Genomic DNA, 12079 nt, shown 5'->3' on the forward strand with positions numbered 1-12079 from the left:
GTAATACCATTCTTTCTGCTTTCTTGGAAATATAAAAATGTGCCATTTGTGATAAGTCATTTTTGTTATTTATGATTATATTTTTTTAATTATATTTTAAAATTTCTCAGTATTAATTTCTAGTCTAATAAGTATCAATAGATAGAACCCATATAAACAAAAGCTCTTCAGGGCCCTCAATAATTTTATGAGCAGAAAGGGATCCTGAGACCAAAAGATTGAGAACCACTGGTTTATTCAGACAGATCTGATTCGCCCCAGAGGCTGCTGGGGATGGGACTACTCTTTCCAGAGCTCTCCTCAGCTTGACCCAAACCTTTTGAAAACATGATAGTGGTAAGGTCCGCAACAGGGTGGGCCAGATGTTGCTATTGAATTAATTGATCTTAACTCTTTCAGCTAATCAAAGAGTGAGCTCTCCCTTTTTGATTCTTGGGAGGTGAAATGGTCAAAATGATGCCTTAAGTGGTATTTCAAAGAAAAACTGTCATATTGTTTGTTTTTGATATAGGAAGAGGTGTGGTATTTTGGCGGGTGGACAATTGAAATTTCAAAACTCCTCTTGGGAGCAGGGATAACCCCCAATTCCCCAATAGTAGTCTGAATTAGGGAGCAAGGTAAGCATCGGCAGTAACCGGTTTCTCCCTAGCCACCAGCCCAGCGCTAAAAGCTAAAAGCGTCCTTACGATGATGGGCCCTAACCGGGCTGTTTGGCTGTTAGTCACCCATGCTCAGCAGCATCCAGTCGGGCCTTCTGATCACTTAGGCCCAAGGCACAGATGATTTCCTTGGGCCCGGAGGTTGTCTCCAAGGCGTGCGCATTTTCCAGGATTGGGGATACGTGCGTGTATATCAAGAGAAGTGCATTCCTCTCTCTCTTTGCTTGTTAACATTTCTTGTTTTGCTCTCATACTGTTTGGTTTCAAAGTGCTCCCAGGAACCTCCTAAAAATGCCAGATCTCTTTTTCTCCTTTAGAAAAATCCCTTGGGGGGAAACCTTCAAAGTACCCCTTTGTATTTACAACCCAACTCATATGCCTGTGATTTCTCCATCTGATCTCTTTCCTTTCTCTGGCCTCTTTCCTTCCCTGGAGAATTTTAGGCTGACAGAGAACGGTGGAGGAGCCGGCCTGCCCCTAGCCATGGTGCAGCAGGCATACATTTTCTTTGCACATATTTTGCTGAGTGGGTGTGGGACATTTTTGCATAAACTTCTAGTTCACGAGTGCCATTTCTAACCGTTTTTCCTTTGCCTGCTGTCTTCTGCCAAGTCCATTTCTTTGCCCTAACTCTACATGTAACTTTCTCCCGCACGGGTCCTTTGCATCCCCGATTTCTGACGCTAGAACCTCCCTTCTGTTGGGCCTGACCTAATTCTGGGTGCTGGCTGTTTGGCTTATCCTTCCACTTTGGCAAACGCACGTGGCTCCTCTGGAAGCTTCAGTTTTGCTCCCAGGATGAGTGTTGGGGTTCAGTAGGGCTCAGAGAACGTACTCTAAAGCAGCAACGCCCCCACACCGCCCCCGCAGAGCCCTGGGCCCCGAACGCTGCAGGCGTCAGGAGGGGGCGGGGAGCAGGCCCGGCCGGGTGAATCACAGGGCGTAACAGGTGCCGCAGCCGCAGCTGCGCCCGCAACGCACTCGGACTCCAGGGATAAGGTTTTCCTTTTCTCCGGGGTTTTTTTGGAGGTGAGGAGGAGACTCCGCAGGCGCCCACCCGACCAATGCAGGCCGCAGTTGTTCATCGCCTAGCAACTGGCGGAGCCAATGGGAGGCGGCTCGGCCTGCGGCGCCGGCGCGCGGGGGCGGGGTGGGAACCTGCCGAGGCCGGGAGGCGGCCGCGAGGGGCGGGGCGGAGCCCGGCCGGGGGGCGGGGAAGGCGGGAGCCAGCGGCGGAGGAGGGGCCGCCGGCGCGAGGCGCTGCGTCCCGCCGCGCCTGTGCGGGCCCTCGGGGCTGCGGGAGCGGGGCTAGGACGCTGAGCGGTGAATCCCCGCCGCTCCCGGGGGCCGTGACGGTGAGCAGCCTCGCCCCGCGGCGGGGATTGTGACGCGCCCGGCTGGGAAGTGGCGAGAGGGGCCGGCGGGCGGGCGCCGGCGGGAGGCGGGCGCAGAGGTGAGCGCCGGCACCTGGCTCGGCGCCCCGCTTCTCGGCGGGAGGCTGTGCACGCCGTTGGGGCCGTTGGCGCTGCGGGCGTGCGTTGACCCGGGCCGCGCCTGCAGGAGGTAGGTGCCAGCTCGCGGAGGGCTCCCGCTGGTGTTCGCGGCGCTGCGCCCACGGGAGGGCTCCGGCCCAGAGAGCCCCAAACCCTCTCTGGGATGGAGCGAGGGTGGCGCCTGGCGTGGGATGACGAGCGACGCGGAGACGTGGGGGAGGCGGGCATGGCCAGTGTGGGTCTGCAGTGTCTCTTAGCAGAGGCTGTTGGGGCATGCGGTGTTCGGCGATTTGTTAGTGCCAGTGGCAAGAGGCAGTCGTTAGAATGAGTTATTGGGTGGCCCATGACCGTTGCAGGGGAAGAGAACCTCTATAGTGGTCTCATTAAAAGTCTAGGGGAAGAATTTACATCATCCGAGAGGCAGGCATGTATGAAAATACTTTGGATTAGAATTGTGTAGTCAACTACAGTAAATCAGATTGTGAGCTCCCTGCTCCCCTTTTGAGCCTGTGCTAAACGCCCAATTAGGCAGATCACTTAGGCCTTAAGAAATCTACTAAATAATTTGCTTTCAGCACATACAATCCAGGGATCTTTAGATTATGGGCCATTTCAGGTCCATAGTTGCAAATGCCAAACTGTCATCCCCACTAACGCTGATAAAGTTCTTGTTGAATCTGAGAGAATTGAAATTTCCCTTTTCTGGACCCTGTAATAAGTTAAGGGTTGGAAGGGGCACTCCTGAGAGGATGGTTCAGAGTGTAAGGGTGGTGGGGGCTTCTGGAACTTTGAAATTGCTGGACTCCCCTATTGATTCAAATTAGAGTCTCGGTCTAGAGTTGGCTGTGAATGATGGATGCCATGGAACCCTTCATGGCTCAGGAGGAATTGGCTTACTGTGGGGTAGAAGAAAATTCTGGCAGCCTTATAATTTGATCCGGACCAGGAAAGGTCTGTATGACTTGACACATTTAGGAGACTGAATAAAATTTGCAAAGAATTAGAGATATGGAAAGAAAAGAAATGCCTTTAAAGTTTAGATCAAGCTATCTTGAAATTTAGAAGTTAAAGGTAGAGTTATGAACTTGGATCCAGTTGGCACAACTTACTCTAGTAAATCTTTTAGCCTAGCGCTATCATCCTATAGGTGTAGGAAATTCAGGCTATTTATGCCAACTGAACAAGAAAAAAAAGCTAATAACTAATTCGACATTCTGTTTTCCCTGCTGTCAATGAAAGTTTCTCAAACAAAATGGTCAATTGAGAAGAGGATTAGAAACTGATAGTTAAAATGAAGGCTTTTTTAGTGTCTGGCTGGGCCTTTTCAGCCAAGTCATTTTATACCCTTTCTTCCCTTCTCTTTCCCCATCTGTACAGTGAAGATAATAAAGCCCTTAGATTAAGTAACATGGGTGAAGTAGCTTGAAGATAACTGCAAAGACTTAGTTATTCTAGGATGAAATGTGAAGATCTCCTCATAACACATTGTGCCTTGTGACAAGACTTGTTAAAGCACATTATGTTCTAAGCGTGCTGAGGCAGATATATGAGAAAACTGAAATGTTATTATTCACATTGTTTGCCGGAGGCTTTAAGTCCATCACAACATCAAGTTCTATACTTGGGATCTATCTCCTAAAACCTGACACAGTCTGCTCTTTTGCCAAAGCTGGCTATGGCGCAGGTTTTATAAAAGTGCCTTGTATGTAGTATGCACCTAGAGATAAGATGAAAAGACACTGCCCCAGAATTCTGTTTTTAATTCATTTCACATGTTTAAATTGGAACACTTTCAAAGCTTTTAAAGTTTTTTCGTATCTTTCACAGTAACTATGAGCATGCCTAATTGATTTGATGATTTGCTCATGACACAAAGAGGTTTTGATGCTACATGGGTTTGTTTTGTGTCTTTGGTAATGATATGGTTAGCTGGTAATGAAGGTACAAGTTATCTTGAATTCCTGAGTTCATGGGATGCGCTAGGATAGAGAAGTGCACCATTCATTATTGGTAATGGGAAAAAAACCTAGAATTGTGCCTTTTGATGGTGGCCCAATATTATATAGTACCAACAGATTTACTGAATTATGCTTTAATAATTTATTCTTTTAATAAACATTTATTAAACAGTAAGCTGCTACTTGCCAGACCTGAGGATAAGAAGATGTGTATTGCTTTGAGAAATTTGTATTTAGGAAATTTACAGTGTAGTACAGGAGAGAGCCAAAAAAAAAAAAGGCAAATAAGGGAAGGCTTTAGAAAACAGATTTCAGCTGTGTCTTGACAGAGGCGCAGTTCACCAGGCATCTGGTGCATTCTGCAGAACATGCAGTTGAGAGGAATTACAGGTGCTTTGGTAGAGTTGGACCTGGTTACGTTAGTGATAAGATTGGAAAACGGTGCTATGAATGTTGACCAGCGGATGATAGGGAACTTTTAAAAGGTTTTATTTAGGGGAAGTATCTTTAATTTTTACTTTAGAAGGCTAGCCACCAAAATCAGTAACTTGATCCAAAAGTGTCCTGAAAATAAATAATACAAATAATATCTGAAAGACAGCAGCCTTACACAGCAGTTAGACTTGAAAAATATTTGACCGAAGCCCCCAGAAACTTTAGAAAATCCGGAATAATTATTCATACAACAAACCCTTGTTGAATATCTTCTACTTTAAAGACTAGAGGACTAGAGATACAAAGATAGATATAGCCCCATTTTCAAGCAACCTGCAATTCAGTAGGAGAAATAACACAATTATAATGCAGTGTAGAATCTGAGTGTCATAATAGGTATAAAAATGTCAGGCTCTAGCAATGTAGGATTCTGAGATGAGAGAAGACAAATCGTCTTTCAAATTAACAAAAATAAGTTCTTAAATAGAAATTAAAGTGCAACCAGTTAAACAATCAGAACAATCTTAACTATCCACAGTTCTCGTCTGTTAACTTTTGTCACACACATTTCCTTCATTCCCTCGTATTTTCTTGAGTCAGATTTTCGGGTTGACCTACCACACTACTAACGATGTGACCTTGTACCTTAATCGTCTCATTTGTGAGGGATGGTAATAATACCTGCTTCACAGCAGTGTGTTAATAAATATTGTGTTTTAGTATCCAGGGCAATGCTGGACAAATAGCTTGTACTTATTGAGCACCTAATATTTCTATTTGGTATAAAAGTGCTGTAATTAAGAACAGACTTAAAGACAGCCTTTTTTTTTTTTGAGTCAGTGGTGGATCTATCCCTGAGCATCTAATAAAGCTTCTATATTCAGAGATGCTAACACATTCTGTTAAACTAAGCTTCTTGAACAAATAATCTTTGTTATTTCCTTTTCTTATTTGCCGATCACCTTTCTGAAATCCGATTTCCATTTTTACCCTTCAGCTTTGTCCTAAAGTCACTAATTGCCAATTTCAACACATTTTTGCATTCACAACCTGTCCATTCTATGGCATTTGCTGCTGATTGTCAGCCTCTCTTACTTAAAACTCTCTTTCCCCTTGGCTTTCCTGAAGCCCATTTCCCCCTTCTGTTTTTATCCCCCCTCTGTCTCTTCCACTCACTATTGTTGAACTTTGGGGTTCTTTCTGCTGCCCTTTTTTCTTTGTGGATTCAACTGCCACGTAGATGCTGATGACTCCTAAATCTGCTCTGGTGCCTTTTGATCTCCAGGCCCTGTCTGAATGTCTCATGAGGGCACCTCTAAACCCAGTAAGTTCTACACGGAACTCATCACCTCCACACGTTTACTCAAACCCAGTTTTGTTAACCTTACTCCTCTGTTCTGTTTGGCTAAATGACACTATTATCTGTCTAGTACCAAAGCCAGGTTTTTACATGAGAGAATAAATGCCTCTTTTGTATACTTGTCACCCTGTTCTGTCCAACTTCTGAAGTATATGTCTCTTCTTCACCATCCTCCTTGTCACGCTGAGTCAGCCAGCCAACCCCTGACCAGTAATTGGCCAGTTTGCAATAATATCTCTTTAAATATTTTTTCATATTATAAAAGTAATGGATGCTTTTTGTAAAAAAAATTAGGGATGAAAAGCAAAAAGATATTTTTAAAAATTACTTATCGTATAGTTCCTGGCATACAGTGAGCACTGAAAAAATATTTTTGTGCCAGGGTGCTGCAAAATGGAACTTATTTTGGAAACATTAAGTTTGAAGGAGTTTGGTAGAAAAAGAATTGTTGTAGAACTTGTTCTAAAAGATTGCTCTAAATTGTTCTAAAAGAATTGTAGAACTAAGTATGATTTTAAAATCATATACAGTCTAACGAGTGGCCAGTAGATACTTACAATTCAAGATGGATACCAGCCATTGCATGTACTTTTTATCTGTCTTCAGTTTGTCTTTTGCCAGTTAATTGTAATCTGGTTATGCTTTCCTGTCTAAAAGATGACACTTTCAATATTATTCTCTCTATATCCAAATTTTAGGGATATCCCTCTACATATGATCTAAAGTGTAAAAGCAAGACAGTATCTTAGAAATCATCTGTAACTACAGCCCATCATCAGCCATGCTATTTTATAATGAGATAAGCTTAGAGAATTTATGTCATTTGTTCAGGATATTTGTTGAAGAGAAAGCCAAGGTCTGTGAGGTGTCGGAATCATAAATAGCTAGTTTTTAGTCTTACCTTCCAAGTTAAATAGCTGTGTTTTTATTCCTGTCTTCCAGGTTTGTAACTGTGGGTAAGTTACCTAATCTCTCACCTGAGTTTCTTCCATCGGTGAAATAGTGTTGTGTCTACTCCTTCGTAGGTCCATTGTAAGGATTAAATGACACAGCTGATGAGCCCCATGTGGCATGCAGCAGGTGCTCAGAGTTCATCATCTTCTCTCCTATTGTTTCACATAATTAGCTAGTACAGGAATTCTTAACTCCGGGTCCATGGATCCTTTGCAAATGGATGGCTTCATAGATCCTCTGAAACTATAGCCCAAACTGCCTCTTTTTGTACTTCTAAGGTGAGAGGGTAACTGGCTTTGGTTTTGTGACCCAAAACATTTTAACCCCTGAGATGACAGTAAAGCTGAGGGCCCAGGGCTCCTGGTGCCTCAACAGCCAAACTGGGTAGAATTTAGAATTGTTCAAAATACTTGGAGAACAGCATATATTTTTAAGAAATTTTCTAAAGGACTTAAAGTGCAAATAATTAAATTAGTTTATATTTCTTGACTCATAACACTTTTAATTGATCCATTTATTTAGTTTTAATAATATGTACCATCTAACATAAAGCTAGGACCTTGTCAACCTCTATGGAACCATATGAGCTCCTCCATCCCTTTTTCCTACTTCCCTCCCTGAGGCAACTATTTACTGAATCCTACATTCGTCATTCCCTTGGTGTCTTTTAAAATACAGTTTTATTGCATCTATAAGTTTTGACATGCACAATTAAAACTATTTGTGTTACATGTCCTATCTTCTGAAACTTTTTTCTCTTCAGAATACTGAAATTCATCTATATCATGTGTCACTGAAGTTTTCTGATTGTTGCATAATATTTCATTTTGTGAATATGCCACAGTTTATCCATTCTCCTGTTGGTGAGCATTTGGATTGTTTCCAGGGTTATGCTCTGGTGCTACTCTGCTACCGCGAAGAATGCTGCAGTTTATATACACTCCTCTTGACATGCATATGCAAGAATTTCTCTTGGGTTTTACCTAGGAGTAGACTTGCTGGGTTGTAGAGTAAATAAATAGGGTATTTGAATGTTCAACTGATACACTGTTTTTCAAAGGTTCCCCCAGCCTTTTAAGGTTTAATAAGCTTGCTTAGCCAGGCATTCCCTAGAACTTTCATTAATATTTTCAACCTTCATTTAGTACTTTGGAACACTTTTACATTATCCTGGGAATCCATTTTGTAGGACCCTTAGGTAAGAATTCCTTTTTGATATTCTGTAATCTAAACTGCATAAATAGAATACTAATTTATACTGAGCCGTATTCTATAGAATACAGCAGTGATTCTCAAACTTTGTGTCAGAATCACACGGAGGTTGTATTAAAACACTGATGTTTCCATCCTCAGAGTTTCTGAATCTGTAGGTCTAGAGTAGAATTTAAGAATTTGCATTTTTAACGAGTTCCCAGGTGATGTTGATGCTGCCAATCCAGGGACCACATGTTGAGAACTATACCCAATGATTAAATTTTGGCTAAATCATTGAAAAAACTATTAGCAGATTCATGAATTATGTTTGATGTTATTTCCAGTGTCTTCAGTAAATATTGTTACTACTTCATTATTTGAGGAATGAAATATCAATAAATAGGAATTTTTAATTGATTTGGCCTTCTTAGCTGACTTTTAACCTTAAAAGGTAAGATAGACCTTTTTTTTTTTTTGAGACAGAGTCTTGCTTTTGTTGCCCAGGCTAGAGTGAGTGCCGTGGCATCAGCCTGGCTCACAGCAACCTCAAACTCCTGGGCTCAAGCCATCCTTCTGCCTCAGCCTCCCGAGTAGCTGGGACTACAGGCATGCGCCACCATGCCTGGCTAATTTTTTCTATATATTTTTAGTTGTCCGATTAATTTCTTTCTATTTTTAGTAGAGACGGGGTCTCGCTCTTGCTCAGGCTGGTTTCGAACTCCTGAGCTCAAACAATCCGCCCGCCTCGGCCTCCCAGAGAGCTAGGATTACAGGCGTGAGCCACCACACCCGGCTGGTAAGATAGACTTTTAAATAGTGCTTCTTTTTTTAATTTAATAACTCTCTTATAAGAATATGATTGCTGCTATTCCTACATGTGCACTGGAAATCATGGAGTACTGGCATGGCTCCTCAAATAATTAATGAAGTGGTAACAATATTTACTGAAAGCACTGGAAATAACACAGTTCACAGCAGTTGGGGGAAAGTCTGGCTTCTGTGTTTCTGTTCCCTGTCTCCCTGATGGGCCAGATTCCCCCAGATGTCCCTGTATACATTCCCCGATGTGCAGGGCATCACTGTGAAGATGGCATTACCCTTGTTTGCGAGTATGCATGCATATGTGGAGTGCGGAGTTTGCCATTTGTCTGAGTTGAGATTTCCACTCAAGGGCAGGGATGCTATTCTCTAGGATTAAACTAAATTGTCTCATTTAACTCTGCTTAAATGCCCTGCCTCTAAAAATTTTTACAGAATAATACATGCTCCTAAAACATTCAAGTTATGTAAAGGTGTGCTACGGAAGTAATAAAAGTCTTGACCTTCCACCCCTCCCTACACCCAGTCATCCCATCCCCAGGAATGTCATTTGTAACAACGTATAACTTTTCTAGACATTTCTCCTAAATGTATAGAGATAATTTGATTTAACAGAAAATGGTGATCATACTATTCTCATTAACCTGTAACTTCTTTTTTCATGCTATAGGTGCATGAAATCTTTAATAATCTCAGAGGAGCCCTTCTGGCGGTACCATATGTATTGATTTTTAATTGTCCGTGATGGATGTTAAGATTGTCTCTCATTTCTTGCCTTTACAAATAATGCTACAGTCAACAATGTTCTATGTTATGCTTGCTTTCTTGTATGCTTAGAAGTATAATTGATTAGTGGAAAGATTTACACATTTCAAATTTTTGTAGACTGCTCGAATTGCCCTCTAAAACTACAAACTACTGACCTCTGGTAATAATTGATTATCTGAATAGCTCTAGGACATTTGTATAATTTTCTAACCAGGTTTTGCCTAACAGGGCTGCTTGCCTTTTGTGTTAAGAGATTGTAGATTAATTGATTAATCTAGAAATAAATATTTAAATATTTTTTTATCACTTTGAAGGAGTTTGGTAGAAAAAGAATTGTTGTAGAACTTGTTCTAAAAGATTGCTCTAAATTGTTCTAAAAGAATTGTAGAACTAAGTATGGTTTTAAAATCATATACAGTCTAACGAGTGGCCAGTAGATACTTACAATTCAAGATGGATACCAGCCATTGCATGTACTTTTTATCTGTCTTCAGTTTGTCTTTTGCCAGTTAATTGTAATCTGGTTATGCTTTCCTGTCTAAAAGATGACACTTTCAATATTATTCTCTCTATATCCAAATTTTAGGGATATCCCTCTACATATGATCTAAAGTGTAAAAGCAAGACAGTATCTTAGAAATCATCTGTAACTACAGCCCATCATCAGCCATGCTATTTTATAATGAGATAAGCTTAGAGAATTTATGTCATTTGTTCAGGATATTTGTTGAAGAGAAAGCCAAGGTCTGTGAGGTGTCGGAATCATAAATAGCTAGTTTTTAGTCTTACCTTCCAAGTTAAATAGCTGTGTTTTTATTCCTGTCTTCCAGGTTTGTAACTGTGGGTAAGTTACCTAATCTCTCACCTGAGTTTCTTCCATCGGTGAAATAGTGTTGTGTCTACTCCTTCGTAGGTCCATTGTAAGGATTAAATGACACAGCTGATGAGCCCCAAGTGGCATGCAGCAGGTGCTCAGAGTTCATCATCTTCTCTCCTATTGTTTCACATAATTAGCTAGTACAGGAATTCTTAACTCCGGGTCCATGGATCCTTTGCAAATGGATGGCTTCATAGATCCTCTGAAACTATAGCCCAAACTGCCTCTTTTTGTACTTCTAAGGTGAGAGGGTAACTGGCTTTGGTTTTGTGACCCAAAACATTTTAACCCCTGAGATGACAGTAAAGCTGAGGGCCCAGGGCTCCTGGTGCCTCAACAGCCAAACTGGGTAGAATTTAGAATTGTTCAAAATACTTGGAGAACAGCATATATTTTTAAGAAATTTTCTAAAGGACTTAAAGTGCAAATAATTAAATTAGTTTATATTTCTTGACTCATAACACTTTTAATTGATCCATTTATTTAGTTTTAATAATATGTACCATCTAACATAAAGCTAGGACCTTGTCAACCTCTATGGAACCATATGAGCTCCTCCATCCCTTTTTCCTACTTCCCTCCCTGAGGCAACTATTTACTGAATCCTACATTCGTCATTCCCTTGGTGTCTTTTAAAATACAGTTTTATTGCATCTATAAGTTTTGACATGCACAATTAAAACTATTTGTGTTACATGTCCTATCTTCTGAAACTTTTTTCTCTTCAGAATACTGAAATTCATCTATATCATGTGTCACTGAAGTTTTCTGATTGTTGCATAATATTTCATTTTGTGAATATGCCACAGTTTATCCATTCTCCTGTTGGTGAGCATTTGGATTGTTTCCAGGGTTATGCTCTGGTGCTACTCTGCTACCGCGAAGAATGCTGCAGTTTATATACACTCCTCTTGACATGCATATGCAAGAATTTCTCTTGGGTTTTACCTAGGAGTAGACTTGCTGGGTTGTAGAGTAAATAAATAGGGTATTTGAATGTTCAACTGATACACTGTTTTTCAAAGGTTCCCCCAGCCTTTTAAGGTTTAATAAGCTTGCTTAGCCAGGCATTCCCTAGAACTTTCATTAATATTTTCAACCTTCATTTAGTACTTTGGAACACTTTTACATTATCCTGGGAATCCATTTTGTAGGACCCTTAGGTAAGAATTCCTTTTTGATATTCTGTAATCTAAACTGCATAAATAGAATACTAATTTATACTGAGCCGTATTCTATAGAATACAGCAGTGATTCTCAAACTTTGTGTCAGAATCACACGGAGGTTGTATTAAAACACTGATGTTTCCATCCTCAGAGTTTCTGAATCTGTAGGTCTAGAGTAGAATTTAAGAATTTGCATTTTTAACGAGTTCCCAGGTGATGTTGATGCTGCCAATCCAGGGACCACATGTTGAGAACTATACCCAATGATTAAATTTTGGCTAAATCATTGAAAAAACTATTAGCAGATTCATGAATTATGTTTGATGTTATTTCCAGTGTCTTCAGTAAATATTGTTACTACTTCATTATTTGAGGAATGAAATATCAATAAATAG

At 41.0% G+C, this 12079-nt stretch overlaps 1 protein-coding gene across 3 annotated transcripts in view; it reads left to right on the forward strand.

Moving 5' to 3' along the window:
• The first annotated feature begins 1811 nt into the window (after nucleotides 1-1811).
• SSX2IP (synovial sarcoma, X breakpoint 2 interacting protein) overlaps nucleotides 1812-12079 on the forward strand; it is a 41674-nt gene continuing 31406 nt past the window's right edge. For 2 of the 3 annotated variants that reach the window (XM_012661181.1, XM_012661184.1), the window contains exon 1: nucleotides 1812-2014. The gene's annotated coding sequence lies outside the window, so the exon portion shown is untranslated. Of the gene's footprint in view, nucleotides 2223-12079 lie in introns of all 3 variants that reach the window. The other variant, XM_012661182.1, reaches the window with a different exon arrangement.

This window comes from Propithecus coquereli, unplaced genomic scaffold (genome assembly GCF_000956105.1).
Source record: "Propithecus coquereli isolate 6110/MARCELLA unplaced genomic scaffold, Pcoq_1.0 Scaffold7, whole genome shotgun sequence".
Lineage (NCBI taxonomy): Eukaryota > Metazoa > Chordata > Mammalia > Primates > Indriidae > Propithecus > Propithecus coquereli.